The sequence below is a fragment of the Lepus europaeus genome, chromosome 11, assembly GCF_033115175.1.
Source record: "Lepus europaeus isolate LE1 chromosome 11, mLepTim1.pri, whole genome shotgun sequence".
Taxonomy (NCBI): Eukaryota; Metazoa; Chordata; class Mammalia; order Lagomorpha; family Leporidae; genus Lepus; species Lepus europaeus.
Window position 1 is genome coordinate 98,160,480 of NC_084837.1, and position 18,956 is coordinate 98,179,435.

Sequence of the window (18,956 nt, forward strand, 5' to 3'; positions counted from 1 at the left end):
GATATTTCCAAGGTTCATCAAGTCATATCCGGACAAACTGGTGTGGAATTCGTATGCAGTGAACCGAGAAAATCACAGTAAAAATGGTTTTGGAGAAAAGCAGTCTTTTCGTTAGGCAAGTGCATAAAATATCTTCCTATAAAAAACAGTAATATCATGTTTTTTTTGTCGCAGTTCCTCTAGCATTCTCCCTAGAAAATACGAATATGTAGAGCTGGTGCCTTCATGTGGAACCAATTACTGTATCTAAGCCCAAAATTAAATGTTCCCCGTAACAAACATTCAAAACAATAATGTCCGTTGATAATATCCCGAAAACACAAACACAGAAGCATTCACAATATTTCGGATTGCGTTAGCCAAAACATAACCGGATATTTCTGGTTTCATCCAGTCATATCCGGACAAACTGGTGTGGAATTCGTACTATATGCACTGAGAAAATCACAGTAAAAATGATTTTCGAGAAAAGCAAAGGCTTTCCGTTAGGAAAGTGCATAAAATGTCATCTATACAAAAAATATCCTGTTGTTTGCGGCAGTTCCTCTAGCTTTCTCACTAGAAAATACGAATGTGAATATCTGGTGTCTCCATGTGGAATCAACTGTTGTTTCCCAGCACAAAATTAAATGTTTCCTGAAAAAAAAAACATTCAAAACAATAATGTCCGTGGATAATATCCGGAACACACAAACACAGAGGCTGTAGCAATATCTGGGATTGAGTTAGCCGAAACAAAACCGGATATTTCCAGTTTCATCCAGTCATATCCGGACAAACTGGTGTGGAATTCCCATGCAATGGACCGAGAAAATCACAGTAAAAATGGTTTTGGAGAAAAGCAAAGTATATTCGTTAGGAAATTGCATAAAATTTCATCTATACAACAGAAATATCATGTTTGTTTGCCGCAGTTCCTCGCGATTTCTACCAGGAAAAAACGAATATGTTGGGCTGGTGTTCCCATGATGAAGTAATTAGTATATCTATGGTATAAAATGAAATATTCCCTGATAAAAAACATTCAAAACAATAAAGTCCGTTGTTAATATCCAGAAAACACAAACACAGAGGCTGTAGCAATAACTGGAATGGAGTTAGCCAAAACACAACCGGATATTTCTGGTTTCATCCAGTCATATCTGGACAAAGTGGTGTGAAATTCTTCTGCAATTGACCGAAAAAATCACAGTAAAAATGGTTGTGGAGAAAAGCAAAGTCTTTTCGTTAGGCAAGTGCATAAAATGTCATCTATGGATTTGTTTTGGCTAACTCAATCCGAAATATTGTGAAAGCTTTTGTATTTGAGTTTTCAGGATATTATCGATGGACTTTATTGTTTTAATTGTTTTTATCAGGGAACATTTAATTTTGTATCATAGAAACACTAATTGGTTCATCATGGGGACACCAGCTCCACACATTCTTATTTTCTAAGGAGAAAGCTAGAGGAACTGCGGCAAACAAACATATTTCTGTTTGTATCGATGACATTTGATGCACTTGCCTAACAAAAAAGACTTTGCTTTTCTCCAAAACCATTGTTACTGTGCTTTTCTCAGTCCATTGCATACGAATTCCACACCTGTTTGTCGAGATATGACTGGATGAAACCAGAAATATCTGGTTGAGTTTTGGCTAACTCAATCACAGATATCGCTGCAGGCTCTGTGTTTGTGTATTCCTGATATTATCCATGGACTTTATTGTTTTGAATGTTTTTTATCGTGGAACATTTTATTTTGAGCTTGGATACAGTAAATGGTTCCACATGGAGACACCAGCTCTACACATTCGTATTTTCTAGGGAGAAAGCTAGAGGAACTGCGGCAAACAAACATGATATTTCTCTTTATATAGAAGACATTTTATGCACTTGCCTAACGAAAAGACTTTGCTTTTCTCCAAAACCATTTTACTGTGATTTTCTCAGTCCATTGCATACAAATTCCACACCAGTTTGTCCGGATATGACTGCATGAAACTGAAAAACTCTCCGGATTTGTTTTGGCTAACTCAGTCCCAGCTATTGCTACAGCCTCTGTGTTAGTGTTTTCTGGATATTATCAATGGACTTTATTGCTTTGAATGTTTTTTATCAGGGAACATTTAGTTTTGTACTTGGAATCACTAATTGGTTCCACATAGAGACACTAGCGCTACACATTCGTATTTTTTAGGGAGAAAACTAGAGGAACTGCGACAAACAAACACGATATGTCTGTCTGTATCGATGATATTCTATGCACTTGCCTAATGAAAAGACTGCTTTTCTCCAAAACCATTTTACTGTGATTTTCTCGGTCCATTGCATACGAATTCCACACCAGTTTGTCCGGATATGACTGGATGAATACAGAAATATTCGGTTGTGTTTTGGCTAACTCAATCCCAGATATTGCTACAGCCTCTGTGTTTGTGTATTCCTGATAATATCCACGCACTTTATTGTTTTGAATGTTTTTTATCAGGGAACATTTAGTTTTGTATTTGGAATCACTAATTGGTTCCACATAGAGACACCAGCGCTAAACATTCGTATTTTGCACGGAGAAAGCTAGAGGAACTGTGGCCAACAAACATGATATTTCTGTTTGTATAGAAGACATTTTATGCACTTGCCTATCGAAAAGACTTTGCTTTTTTCCAAAACCATTTGTACTCTGATTTTCTCGGACCATTGCATACGAATTCCACACCACTTTGTCGGATATGACTGGATGAAACTGGAAATATCCGGTTTTGTATTGGCTAACTCAATCCCAGATACTGCTACAGCCTCTGTGTTTGTGTTTTCTGGATATTATCGATGCTCTTTATTGTTTTGAATATTTTTATCAGGGAACATTATTTTTGTACCGTTGAAACACTAATTGGTTCATCATGGGGACACCAGCTCCACACATTCGTATTTTCTTGGGAGAAATCTAGAGGAACTGCGGCAAACAAACATGATATTTCTGTTTTTATAGATGATATTTTATGCACTTTGGTTTTGTCAAAAAACACTTTTGCTGTGATTTTCTCGGTCCATTGCATACGAATTCCACACCAGCTTGTCTAGATATGACTGGATGGAAACAGAAATATCCGGTTGTGTTTTGGCTAATTCAATTCGAAATATTGTGAAAGACTCTGTGTTGTGTTTTCTGGATATTATCGATGGACTTTATTGTTTTGAATATTTTTATCAGGGAACATTTAATTTTGTACCCTTGAAACACTAATTGGTTCATCATGGGGACACCAGCGCTACACATTCATATTTTCTAGGGAGAAAGCTAGAGGAACTGAACAAACAAACATGATAGTTCTTTTGGTATAGATGACATTTTATGCACTTGGCTAACGTAAATACTTTGCTTTTCCCCAAACTGTTTGTACTGTGATTTTCTCGGACCATTGTATACGAATTTATATCCGTTTGTACGGATATGATGGAACGAAATCGGAAATATCCAGTTATATTTTGGCTAACTCAATCCCTGATATTGCTTCAGCCTCTGTGTTTGTGTTTTCTGGACATTATCAATGGACTTTATTGTATTGAATGTTTTTTATCGTGGAACATTTTATTTTGAGCTTGGATACAGTAAATGGTTCCACATGGAGACACCAGCTCTACACATTCATATTTTCTAGGGAGAAAGCTAGAGGAACTGCGGCAAACAAACATGATATTTCTCTTTATATAGAAGACATTTTATGCACTTGCCTAACGAAAAGACTTTGCTTTTCTCCAAAACCATTTTACCTTGATTTTCTCAGTCCATTGCATACGAATTCCACACCAGTTTGTCCGGATATGACTGCATGAAACTGAAAAACTATCCGGATTTGTTTTGGCTAACTCAATCCCAGCTATTGCTACAGCCTCTGTGTTAGTGTTTTCTGGATATTATCAACGGACTTTATTGCTTTGAATGTTTTTTTATCGGGGAACATTTTATTTTGAGCTTGGATACAGTAATTGGTTCCACATGGAGACTCCAGCTCTACACATTCGTATTTTCTAGGGAGAAAGCTATAGGATCTGCGACAAACAAAAATGATATGTCTGTCTGTATCGATGACATTTTATGCACTTGCCTAACGAAAAGACTTTGCTTTTCTCCAAAACCATTTGTACTCTGATTTTCCCGGTCCACTACATACGAATTCCACACCACTTTGTCCGGATACGACTGGATGAAACTGGAAATATCCGGTTGTGTTTTCGCTAACTCAACCCCAAATATTACTACAGCTTCTGTTTTTGTGTTTTCTGGATATTATGAACAGAGTTTATTGTTTTGAATGTTTTTAACCGGGAGACATTTTATTTTGAACTTGGGTACAGTAATTGGTTCCACATGGTTCCACCACTCTACTTTGTCTGTATTTGACTGAATGAAACCAGAAATATCCGATTCCCTTTTGGCTAACTATATCCCAGATATTGCTACAGCCTCAGTGTTTGTTTTTTCTGGATATTATGAACGGACTTTATTGTTTTGAATATCTTTATCAGGGAACATTTAATTTTGTGCTGAGAATCACAAATTTGTTCCACATGGAGACCCCAGCTCTACATATTCGTATTTTCTAGGGAGAAAGTTAGAGGAAATGCGGGAAAGAAACATGATATTTCTCTTTGTATAGATGATATTTTATGTATTTTCCTAACAAAAAGACTTTGCTTTTCTCCAAAACCATTTTTACTGTGATTTTCTCGGTCCGTTGCATACGAATTCCACAGCAGTTTGTCCGGATATGACTGGATGAAACCGGAAATATCCAGTTTTGTTTTGGCTAACTCAATTCCAGATATAGCTACAGGATCTGTGTTTGTGTTTTCCGGATATTATCAATGGACTTTATTGGTTGGAATCTTTTTTATCAGGGAACACGTAATTTTGTGCTTGGAAACACTAATTGGTTCTACATGGAGACACAAGCTCTACATATTTGTCTTTTCTTGGGAGAAAGCTAGAGGAACTGCGGCAAACAAACATGATATTTCTGTTTGTATAAATGACAGTTTATGCACTTGCCTAACGTAAAGACATTGCTTTTCTCCAAAACCATTTTTACTGTGATTTTCTTGGTCCATTGCATACGAATTCCACACCGTTTTTTTCCGGGTATGACTGGATGAAACCGGAAATGTCCAGTTTTTTTTTTTTTTTTTGGCTAACTCAAACTCAAATATTCCTACATCCTCTGTGTTTGTGTATTCCTGATATTATCCACGGAATTTATTGTTTTGAATGTTTTTTATGGGGGGACATTTAATTCTGTGTTTGGTACAGTAATTGGTTCCACATGGAGACACCAGCTCTACACATTCGTATTTTCTAGGGAGAAAGCTAGAGGAACTGCAGCAATCGAACATGATATTTCTGTTTGTATAGATGACATTTTATGCTCTTGCCTAACAAAAGACTTTGCTTTTCTCCAAAACCATTTTTACTGTGATTTTCTCGGTCCATTGCACAAGAATTCTACCCCACTTTGTCCAGATATGACTGGATGAAACCAGAAATATCCAGTTGTGTTATGGCTAACTCAATCCCAGATATTGCTACAGCCTCTGTGTTTGTGTTTTCTGGATATTATCAATGGACTTTATTGTTTTGAATGTTTTTATCAGGGAACATTTAATTTTGTGCTGGGATACACTAGTTGATTCCACATGGAGACACCAGCTCTACACATTCGTATTTTGCACGGAGAAAGCTTGAGGAACTGCGGCAAACAAACATGATATTTCTGTTTGTATAGATGACATTTTATGCACTTCCCTAACGAAAAGAATTTGCTTTTCTCCAAAACCATTTTTTCTGTGATTTTCTCAGTCCATTGCATAGTTTATGGATTACAATGCCTTCCCCTTCCCATAACTTCCCTCCCACCCACAACCCTCCCCTCTCCCGCTCCCTCTCCCCTTCCATTCACATCAAGATTCATTTGCAATTCGCTTTATATACTGAAGATCAATTTAGTATAAAGTTTTCATCAGTTTGCACCCACATAGAAACACAAAGTGAAACATACTGTTTGAGAAGTAGTTATAGCATTAAATCAAAATGTACAGCACATTATGGACAGAGATCCCACATGAGGAGCAAGTGCACAGTGACTCCTGTTGTTAACCGAACAAATTGACACTCTAGTTTATGGTGCCAGTAACCACCCTACGGTGTCGTCATGTGTTGCCAAGGCTATGGAAGCCTTCTAAGTTTGCCAACTCTGATCATATTTAGACAAGGTCATAAAAGACAGGGTGAGGATAGTAACCAATGATCCTAAGAGTGGTATTAACCAGGTTTGAACAATTATACAGCATTAAGTGGGGAAGAGGACCATCAGTACACACAGGTTGGGAGTAGAGCCATTGGTAGTAGAGTAGAGGTTATGATTACAAAGGAATGAGGCCCAAGTACGCTAGACAGCGTCTAGAACAAAGGACAGAGTCATTATTAGAGGAGCTAAGAAAGGTGCTGTCTAAGCTACAATTAAGTTTTCTGATTGAGAGGCAAGTAGAACCTGATAGAAGGGGCTTGATAATAATCTGGTGGGCTTTAGGCTTTGTAAGTTAAGAGGCCCAGACCTATCTATCTCTTCACTTGGGGTATATCCTAAGGGAGGTGTGAACCTCCTAGGGGAAGGCACTCTGTTGACTTTCATTACTTGGCTGGCCTGGGAGGAGAGCTGGCCAGGTAAAGGCAGGTGGCATCTCTAACAGGAAATTTACAGTTCTGCCTTCAATGTTGCTGACCCTACTTGGCTGTCCCCTCTGCTGCAGTAGTCACTTTGGAAGTTGGGCTGAGTGAAGGGCTTTTCAGCTTAGAGCCAATAAGTTCTCCAGGGCAGGTCCATTTCCAGTGATCCAACTCTTGGCAGAGCTGCCAGGGCTCTTCACAAGCTGATTTCTGCTGAAGCCCAGGCTTACCACCTTGAAAGCCACTGCATTGGACTGGCCTGTTGGGTCTCCTTGAGGGCAGATCACTGTACGGATCAGCCATTTATATGCCTGCCACCCATTGCTTCTGATGCCTAGCTTTCTTTTCCTCCTGGTTTGTGTTAAAGCAGACCAGAGGATGCAAGTCAAGTCCCATCTCTAATCTTCGGTGGCCTGAACTACAAGTCTATAGTCACAGGCATGTTCTGTAGTAGTTTTTCTAAGGTAGACAATGCCCATGAGGAAAATTATATTCTCACTTTAAAACTTTCTTTCCCTTTGGTCTGAAAGGGAGGTTTTTTTTCTACTTACTGTATACTTCACTGATGGCGAAGTAAATCTAGCTATGAGATTATTATTTAAGTTCTTATTTTGGCTATGCTATTACAGAAAAATGTTAGCCATCTCTTTTATAAGGTCTAAAGATGAAATTGTGCATCCTACAGATTCCTTCATAATAGAATTAGTTTCCTACCTTGAGAATAGAGAAATGAAAGAACAAGTTGGGCTTAGAATAGAGAAATGAGGGAGCAAGTCCTAGATCACTTGCTGACATTAGCAATATCACATGAATACTTAGCAGTTTCAACCATTAGATAACAACTTAAGAAAACATTTACCATAAAGTCCAATGCCTTCTATAAATTTTAAGAATCATATATTTGAAAACACCTCTTAAATATCTAACATGGTGTAGTTTGTTTAACCAGTAAACTTAAGCACATTCATCTAAAATGCTTTTAGTTTCTTTCTACCAACAAGTTTAAAACATATGATACACAGATTCACGTCACACAAATTCAAATGTATCTTTGATTGATTTTAGCAGCTTAAATTTATGGACAATCTTATCTATAAGTCATTTAAAATAAAACTCTTAATAAAATTTCCCCATGTGGACATACAATATGTACACACATATAACATAGCATAGTAGTCCAATATAGCAATTTTAATAATAGCTTTTAAAATCTTTAACTCTTTTTGTAAATTGCCAATTGATTTGAATTGCTTTTTGTTTTTAGTAACCTCAGTTAACCATACTTTCTCTCAGTTGGTACTGTCAATACATTATTGGCTTCATCTGTTTACAGAGCCATCCCAAAGTACTGAATACAATAGAAGTGGCTGGAAAAAGTCCATAGGAACCTATAGGAGGACAGCTAAACACAGAACCAACAAGGCTTTAGTTTTATGAGCAGCAAATCATATATAACTGTGGATGACAAAAAACTTTAAGTTGCCATGTTTAAAATTATAAACTCATCAACCAACAAGAAGCACTTGCTTACTTGACAGTATTTTTGAAAGCACCTGCAGGATTTTACAAGTATTTAACCCTTTAGGCCTCTGGGGCTTTCTCATTAAGATAACTATCATGTCTAGTAACACAAGATCATTAGACTTTTTAATTCTCAATCATTTGTATTAATAGCATTTTCCATTATAGAAACTTAAAATTTGGTACCATGTCACATCTTGACAGTCCTTCTAATATAATCCAAATAGCCTGATTAGTTGGTGTCTCTATAAGATGAGAGACATAGGTCCTTCGATTTTTTTTCAGTTGGGCCCAAACTGGAAAAACCAAAGTCCAAGATTTACTGGAAATTTTAGAGTCCAGATTGTTTGGAACTTTCATTTTTTGAATGCCCGTCAAGAATGCCAAGAAGGCTCAAAATCCAAAATATCTGGTTGAAATAAGATTCCTTAAACTCATGACATAACATAGACCAAATTTGATCATTGTTACAAGGTGATTATTCAAATCTTTGAAAAGAAGCACATATTTAAATAACCCATAGCTCTTAATAAAAATTCAGCTGTTTTTGAACAATTAGAATTGAACAGACATCAAGAGAACATACTAGATTACTATAACACATTGCTCTAACAGAGCATCAGAGTTTAATTCTATGTCAAATAGAAATTGAGCTTCCTGTGATCTTTTGCTGTGAGGTTTCCTTCCTTTACCTTCTTTCATATTGATGACCATGTTTCTGTGTTTCTGTGTGTAACACATCTTTAAGCATCTTTTGCAGGGCTGGATGAGTGGCGACAAATTCTTTCAGGTTCTGTTTGCTATGAAAAGTCTTAATTTCACCTTCATTCACAAATGAGAGCTTTGCAGGATATAATATTCTGGGCTGACAGTTTTTCTCTCTTAGTACCTGGGCTATGTCTCGCCATTCCCTTCTAGCTTGTAGGGTTTCTGATGAGAAGTCTGCTGTGAGTCTAATTGGAGATCCTCTAAGAGTAATCTGACGTTTCTCTCTTGCACCTTTTAGAATCTTTTCTTTATGTTTCACTGTGGTGAGTTTGATTACAACATGTCGTGGCGAGGATCTCTTTTGATCATGTTTATTAGGGGTTCTATGAGCTTCCTGTACTAAGATGACTCTTTCCTTCTCCAAACCTGGGAAATTTTCTGCTAGTATCTCACTGAAAATGCCTTCTAATCCTTTCTCCTTCTCCATGCCTTCAGGAACTCCTAGAACCCGGATGTTAGGTTTTTTAATAGTATCCTGTAGATTCCCGACAATATTTTTTAGATTTCTAAGTTCCTCTTCTTTTCTTTCGTTTGCCTGTTTCCTTTCCTGTTCTCTGTCTTCTAAGTCTGATATTCTCTCTTCTGCTTCACCCATTCTGTTTTTAAGGCTCTCTAATATGTTTGCCATTTGATCTATTGAGTTCTTCATTTCATTGTGGTTTTTTGTCACTATCTCAGTTTCCTGTTCTACTAGTTGTTTCATTTCATTTTGATTCCTCCTTAATATTTCATTTTCATGGGAGAGATTTTCTATCTTGTCCATTAAGGATTTCTGTAGTTCAAGAATTTGTTTTTGAGAACTTCTTAATGTTCTTATCAATCTTTTGAGATCCGCTTCTTGCATTTCTTCTATCTCATCATCTTCATAATCTTGAATTTGGGTGTCTTTTTCATTTGGGAGCATCATAGTGTCTTCCTTGTTCTTGTTACCTTGGTTTTTGCGTTTTTTGTTTGGCATGTTGGAGTTATTTGGTTTCTTCACTGTGGTGTTTTTTCTTGTTACACTATGGCTCTATATTAAGTGGACTGCCTGCTTTCGGTGGAGCCTTAGAGGCTTGAAATGAGTGTGGCCTGAGAGCTGTGTTTCTTCCTCAGGGTTGAGGGTGTGTCAAAGAGGACACTCCCAGGTTAGGCGTGGTAAATCTTTCTTTCTTTTTTTTTTTTGATTCAAAAGGGAAGTAATTCCACACAGCTGAACGTAATTGGAGGTAGTTAGCAGGTGAATGATATACCCACAGGAGCCAGAGATCAGAAGCTCTTTCCCAAGAACCACACAGGGAATCTCTGCTGCCCTCAGTGTGGGCTCAACTCTCCTGCAGTCTCCCACTGGGTTGCCAAGCCAGATGCCAATCTCCTGTTATTTCACCCCTCCCCCCAGAGTCAGGCTTCTCTGCTAGGCTCAGGGCCAGCGCAGACCCGAGGTCGCCCTGCTTATGACGTATGTCCAAAATGGGGACTGCTCTTTGTCTTGTTAGCCTTTGAGGGGTGAGTGGAGAGAGAGAAACTCGTGTCCGTATCGGTCACTTTTTTTTTTCCTCTCTCTCTTCTAGTTAGCCTGGTGAACTTTTCCCCACGGAGTTTCAAGCCTCATTCCCTCTAGTCTCCTCTTTCTGCTTGCCCGCTGGTGTCTCGGGCTATTAAGGTTCGGCTCACCTCGCGTTCCAGCTCTGGTGCGTTGATTCTGCCGCTGGTGTTCCGAACCTGGGCTCCCACGCTCTCCACACAGGTCCACTGTGAATCACTAGTTCCACCATTGATAATGTCCAGAAAACACAAACACAGAGGCTGAAGCAATATCAGGGATTGAGTTAGCCAAAACACAACCGAATATTTCTGTATTCATCCAGTCATATCCGGACAAACTGGTGTGGAATTCGTATGCAATGGACCGAGAAAATCACAGTAAAAATGGTTTTGGAGAAAAGCAGTCTTTTCATTAGGCAAGTGCATAGAATATCATCGATACAGACAGACATATCGTGTTTGTTTGTCGCAGTTCCTCTAGTTTTCTCCCTAAAAAATACGAATGTGTAGCGCTGGTGTCTCTATGTGGAACCAATTAGTGATTCCAAGTACAAAACTAAATGTTCCCTGATAAAAAACATTCAAAGCAATAAAGTCCAAACAAACAAAGAGGATTTCACAATATTTCGGATTTAGTTAGCTAAACCACAACCGGATATTTCTGTTTCCATCCTGTCATATCTCGACAAACTGGTGTGGAATTCATATGCAATGGACCAAGAAAATCACAGTTAAAATTGTTTTGGAGAAAAGCAAAGTGTTTTCGTTAGGCAAGTGCATAAAATGTCATCGATACATACAGAAATATCATGTTTGTTTGTCACAGTTCCTCTAGCTTTCTCGCTAGAAATTACGAATGTGTAGAGCTGGTTTCTCCATGTGGAAGAAATCAGTGGTTCCAAACACAAAATTAAATGTTCCCTGAGAAAAAACATTTAAAACAAAAATTCCGTGGATAATATCAGGAATACACAAACACAGAGGCTGTAGCAATATCTGGGATTGAGTGAGCCAAAACAAAACCGGATATTTCCAGTATCATCCAGTCATATCCGGACAAAGTGCTGTGGAATTCGTATGCAATGGACAAAGAAAATTACAGTACAAATGGTTTTGGAGAAAAGCAAATTATTTTCGTTAGGCAATTGCATAAAATGTCATCGATACAAACAGAAATATCATGTTTGTTTGCCGCAGCTCCTCTAGCTTTCTCCCTAGTAAATACGAATGTGTAGAGCTGGTGTCCCCATGATGAACCAATTAGTGTTTCTACGGTACAAAATGAAATATTCCCTGATAAAAATATTCAAAACATTAAAGTCCATCGATAATATCCAGAAAACACAAACACAGAAGCTATCACTATATTTCTGATTGAGTTAGCCAAAACACAAAGTGGTGTGGAATTCATAAGTAATGGACTGAGAAAATCACATAAAAATGGTTTTGGAGAAAAGCAAAGTCTTTTCTTTAGGCAAGTGCATAAAATGTCATCTATACACACAGAAATATCATGTTTCTTTGCCACAGTTCCTCTATCTTTCTCCCTAGAAAATACGAATGTGTATAGCTGGTGTCTCCATGTGGAACCAATTACTGTACCCAAGTTCAAAATAAAATGTCTCCCGGTTAAAAACATTCAAAACAATAAACTCTGTTCATAATATCCAGAAAACACAAAAACAGAAGCTGTAGTAATATTTGGGGTTGAGTTAGCGAAAACACAACCGGATATTTCCAGTTTCATCCAGTCGTATCCGGACAAAGTGGTGTGGAATTCGTATGTAGTGGACCGGGAAAATCAGAGTACAAATGGTTTTGGAGAAAAGCAAAGTCTTTTCGTTAGGCAAGTGCATAAAATGTCATCGATACAGACAGACATATCATTTTTGTTTGTCGCAGATCCTATAGCTTTCTCCCTAGAAAATACGAATGTGTAGAGCTGGAGTCTCCATGTGGAACCAATTACTGTATCCAAGCTCAAAATAAAATGTTCCCCGATAAAAAAACATTCAAAGCAATAAAGTCCGTTGATAATATCCAGAAAACACTAACACAGAGGCTGTAGCAATAGCTGGGATTGAGTTAGCCAAAACAAATCCGGATAGTTTTTCAGTTTCATGCAGTCATATCCGGACAAACTGGTGTGGAATTCGTATGCAATGGACTGAGAAAATCAAGGTAAAATGGTTTTGGAGAAAAGCAAAGTCTTTTCGTTAGGCAAGTGCATAAAATGTCTTCTATATAAAGAGAAATATCATGTTTGTTTGCCGCAGTTCCTCTAGCTTTCTCCCTAGAAAATATGAATGTGTAGAGCTGGTGTCTCCATGTGGAACCATTTACTGTATCCAAGCTCAAAATAAAATGTTCCACGATAAAAAACATTCAATACAATAAAGTCCATTGATAATGTCCAGAAAACACAAACACAGAGGCTGAAGCAATATCAGGGATTGAGTTAGCCAAAATATAACTGGATATTTCCGATTTCGTTCCATCATATCCGTACAAACTGATATAAATTCGTATACAATGGTCCGAGAAAATCACAGTACAAACAGTTTGGGGAAAAGCAAAGTATTTACGTTAGCCAAGTGCATAAAATGTCATCTATACCAAAAGAACTATCATGTTTGTTTGTTCAGTTCCTCTAGCTTTCTCCCTAGAAAATATGAATGTGTAGCGCTGGTGTCCCCATGATGAACCAATTAGTGTTTCAAGGGTACAAAATTAAATGTTCCCTGATAAAAATATTCAAAACAATAAAGTCCATCGATAATATCCAGAAAACACAACACAGAGTCTTTCACAATATTTCGAATTGAATTAGCCAAAACACAACCGGATATTTCTGTTTCCATCCAGTCATATCTAGACAAGCTGGTGTGGAATTCGTATGCAATGGACCGAGAAAATCACAGCAAAAGTGTTTTTTGAGAAAACCAAAGTGCATAAAATATCATCTATAAAAACAGAAATATCATGTTTGTTTGCCGCAGTTCCTCTAGATTTCTCCCAAGAAAATACGAATGTGTGGAGCTGGTGTCCCCATGATGAACCAATTAGTGTTTCAACGGTACAAAAATAATGTTCCCTGATAAAAATATTCAAAACAATAAAGAGCATCGATAATATCCAGAAAACACAAACACAGAGGCTGTAGCAGTATCTGGGATTGAGTTAGCCAATACAAAACCGGATATTTCCAGTTTCATCCAGTCATATCCGACAAAGTGGTGTGGAATTCGTATGCAATGGTCCGAGAAAATCAGAGTACAAATGGTTTTGGAAAAAAGCAAAGTCTTTTCGATAGGCAAGTGCATAAAATGTCTTCTATACAAACAGAAATATCATGTTTGTTGGCCACAGTTCCTCTAGCTTTCTCCGTGCAAAATACGAATGTTTAGCGCTGGTGTCTCTATGTGGAACCAATTAGTGATTCCAAATACAAAACTAAATGTTCCCTGATAAAAAACATTCAAAACAATAAAGTGCGTGGATATTATCAGGAATACACAAACACAGAGGCTGTAGCAATATCTGGGATTGAGTTAGCCAAAACACAACCGAATATTTCTGTATTCATCCAGTCATATCCGGACAAACTGGTGTGGAATTCGTATGCAATGGACCGAGAAAATCACAGTAAAATGGTTTTGGAGAAAAGCAGTCTTTTCATTAGGCAAGTGCATAGAATATCATCGATACAGACAGACATATCGTGTTTGTTTGTCGCAGTTCCTCTAGTTTTCTCCCTAAAAAATACGAATGTGTAGCGCTAGTGTCTCTATGTGGAACCAATTAGTGATTCCAAGTACAAAACTAAATGTTCCCTGATAAAAAACATTCAAAGCAATAAAGTCCATTGATAATATCCAGAAAACACTAACACAGAGGCTGTAGCAATAGCTGGGACTGAGTTAGCCAAAACAAATCCGGATAGTTTTTCAGTTTCATGCAGTCATATCCGGACAAACTGGTGTGGAATTTGTATGCAATGGACTGAGAAAATCACAGTAAAATGGTTTTGGAGAAAAGCAAAGTCTTTTCGTTAGGCAAGTGCATAAAATGTCTTCTATATAAAGAGAAATATCATGTTTGTTTGCCGCAGTTCCTCTAGCTTTCTCCCTAGAAAATACGAATGTGTAGAGCTGGTGTCTCCATGTGGAACCATTTACTGTATCCAAGCTCAAAATAAAATGTTCCACGATAAAAAACATTCAAAACAATAAAGTCCATTGATAATGTCCAGAAAACACAAACACAGAGGCTGAAGCAATATCAGGGATTGAGTTAGCCAAAATATAACCGGATATTTCCGATTTCGTTCCATCATATCCATACAAACTGATGTAAATTCGTATGCAATGGTCCGAGAAAATCACAGTACAAACAGTTTGGGGAAAAGCAAAGTATTTACGTTAGCCAAGTGCATAAAATGTCATCTATACCAAAAGAACTATCATGTTTGTTTGTTCAGTTCCTCTAGCTTTCTCCCTAGAAAATATGAATGTGTAGAGCTGGTGTCTCCACGTGGAACCAATTAGTGTTTCCAAGCACAAAATTAAATTTTCCCTGTTAAAAAACATTCACAACAATAAAGTCCATGGATAATATCAGGAATCCACAAGGACAGAAGCTGCAGAAATACCTGGGATTCTGTTAGCCAAAACAAAACCGGATATTTCCGGTTTCATCCAGTCATATCCGGACAAACTGGTGTAGATTTCGTATGCAGTGGACCAAGAAAATCACAGTACAAATGGTTTTGGAGAAAAGCGAAGTCTTTTCATTAGGCAAGTTCATAAAATGTCATCTATACAAACAGAAGTATAATGTTTGTTTGCCGCAGTTCCTCCAGCTTTCTCCCTAGAAAATATGAATGTGTGGAGCTGGTGACTCCATGATGAACCAATTAGTGTTTCAACGGTACAAAATTAAATGTTCCCTGATAAAAACATTCAAAACAATAAAGTCCGTGGATAATATCCGGAAAACACAAACACAAAGGCTGTAGCAATATCTGGGATTGAGTTAGACAAAACAAATCCGTATATTTCCGGTTTCATCCAGTCATATCCGGACAAACTGCTGTGGAATTCGCATGCAATGGACCGAGAAAATCAGAGTACAAATGGTTTTGGAGAAAAGCAACGTATTTTCTTTAGGCAAGAGCATAAAACGTCATCTATACACACAGAAATATCATGTTTGTTTGCCGCAGCTCCTCTAGCTTTCTACCTAGAAAAGACGAATGTATACAGCTGGTGTCCCCATGATGAACCAATTAGTGTTTCTACGGTACAAAATGAAATATTCCCTGATAAAAACATTCAAAACATTAAAGTCCATCGATAATATCCAGAAAACACAAACACAGAAGCTATCACTATATTTCTGATTGAGTTAGCCAAAACACAACCAGATATTTCTGTTTTCATCCAGTCATATTCGAACGAACTGGTGTGGAATTCGTATGCAACGGGCTGAGAAAACCAGAAAAAATTGTTTTGGAGAAAGGCAAAGTCTTTTCATTAAACAAGTGCACAAACACAGAGGCTTTCACAATATTTCAGATTGAGATATCTAAAACACAACCGAATATTTCTGGTTTCATCCAGTCATATCCAGACAGAGTGGTGTGGAATTCGTATGCAATGGACCGAGAAAATCACAGTACAAATGGTTTTGGAGAAAAGCAAAGACTTTTCGTTAGGCAAGTGCATAAAATGTGATCTATACAAACAGAAATATCATGTTTGTTTGCCGCAGTTCCTCTAGCTTTCTCCCTAGAAAATGAGAAAGTGAGGAGCTGGTTTCAGCATGTGGAACCAATTAGTGGTTCAAAGCACAATATTAACTGTTCCCTGATAAAAAACATTCAAAACAATAAAGCCCATCGATATTATCCAGAAAACACAAACACAGAGGCTTTCACAATATTTCGAATTGAGTTAGCCAAAACACAACCGGATATTTCCGTTTTCATCCAGTCATATCCGGACAAACTGGTGTGGAATTCGTATGCCATGGACTGAGAAAATCAGAGTAAAAACGGTTGTGGAGAAAAACAAAGTCTTTTCGTTTAGCAAGTGCATAATATGTCATCTATACAAACAGAAATATCATGTTTGTTTGCCGAAGTTCCTCTAGCTTTCTCCCTAGGAAATACGAATGTGTAGCGCTGGTGTCCCCATGATGAACCAATTAGTGTTTCTACAATACAATATGAAATGTTCCCTGATAAAAACATTGAAAACAATACAGTCCATCGATAATATACAGAAAACACAAACACAGAGGCTTTCACAATGTTTCGGATTGAGTTAGCCAAAACACAACCGGATATTTCTGGTTTTATCCAGTGATATCCGGACAAACTGGTGTGGAATTCGTATGCAATGGACCGAGAAAATCACAGTAAAAATGGTTGTGGAGAAAAGAAAAGTCTTTTTGTTAGGTAAGTATAAAATATCATCTATAAAAACAGAAATATCATGTTTGTTTGCCGCAGTTCCTCTAGATTTCTCCCTAGAAAATACGAATGTGTGGAACTGGTGTCCCCATGATGTACCAACTAGTGATTCAATGGTACAAAAATAATGTTCCCTGATAAAAATATTGAAAACAATAAAGTCTTCGATAATATCCAGAAAACACAAACACAGAGGCTTTCACAATATTTCGAACTGAGTTAGCCAAAACACAACCGGATATTTCTGTTTCCATCCAGTCATATCTAGACAAGCTGGTGTGGAATTCGTATGCAATGGACCGTGAAAATCACAGTAAAAATGGTTTTGGAGAAAAGAAAAGTCTTTTCGTTAGGCAAGTGCATAAAATGCCATCTATACAAACAGAAATATCATGTTTGTTTGCCACAGTTCCTCTAGCTTTCTCCCTAAAAATAAGAATGTGTAGAGCTGGTGTCCCCATGATGAACCAATGAGTGTTTCTACAATACAATATGAAATGTTCCCTGATAAAAACATTCAAAACAATACAGTCCATCGATAATATCCAGAAAACACAAACACAGAGGGTTTCACAATGATTAGGATTGAGTTAGCCAAAACACAACCGGATATTTCTGGTTTCATCAAGTGATATCGGGACAAACTGGTGTGGAATTCGTACGCAATGGACCAAGAAAATCACAGTAAAAATGGTTTTGGAGAAAATCGAATTTTTTGTTAGGTAAGTGCATAAAATATCATCTATAAAAACAGAAATATCATGTTTGTTTGCCACAGTTCCTCTAGATTTCTCCCTAGAAAATACGAATGTGTTGCGCTGGTGTACCCATGATGAACCAATTAGTGTTTCAATGGTACAAAATTAAATTTTCCCTGATAAAAATATTCAAAACAATAAAGTCCATCGATAATATCCAGAAAACACAAACGCAGAGTCTTTCACAATATTTCAAATTGAGTTAGCCAAAACACAACCGGATATTTCTGTTTCCATCCAGTCATATCCGGACAAAGTGGTGTGGAATTCGTATGCAATGGACCAGAAAATTACAGTAAAAATGGTTTTGGAGAAAAGCAAAGTCTTTTTGTCAGGCAAGTGCATAAAATGTCATCTATACAAACAGAAATATCATGTTTGTTGCCGCAGTTCCTCTAGCTTTCTACCTAGAAAATACGAATGTGTAGAGCTGGTGTCCCCATGATGAACCAATTAGTGTTTCTACAATACAATATGAAATGTTCCCTGATAAAAACATTGAAAACAATACAGTCCATCGATAATATACAGAAAACACAATCACAGAGGGTTTCACAATGTTTTGGATTGAGTTAGCCAAAACACAACCGGATATTTCTGTATTCATCCAGTGATATCCGGACAAACTGGTCTGGAATTCGTATGCAATGGACCGAGAAAATCACAGCAAAAGTGTTTTTTGAGAAAACCAAAGTGCATAAAATATCATCTATAAAAACAGAAATATCATGTTTGTTTGCCGCAGTTCCTCTAGATTTCTCCCAAGAAAATACGAATGTGTGGAGCTGGTGTCCCCATGATGAACCAATTAGTGTTTCAACGGTACAAAAATAATGTTCCCTGATAAAAATATTCAAAACAATAAAGAGCATCGATAATATCCAGAAAACACAAACACAGAGGCTGTAGCAGTATCTGGGATTGAGTTAGCCAATACAAAACCGGATATTTCCAGTTTCATCCAGTCATATCCGGACAAAGTGGTGTGGAATTCGTATGCAATGGTCCGAGAAAATCACAGTAAAAATGGTTTTGGAAAAAAGCAAAGTCTTTTCGTTAGGCAAGTGCATAAAATGTCTTCTATACAAACAGAAATATCATGTTTGTTTGCCACAGTTCCTCTAGCTTTCTTCATGCAAAATACGAATGTTTAGAGCTGGTGTCTCTATGTGGAACCAATTAGTGATTCCAAGTACAAAACTAAAT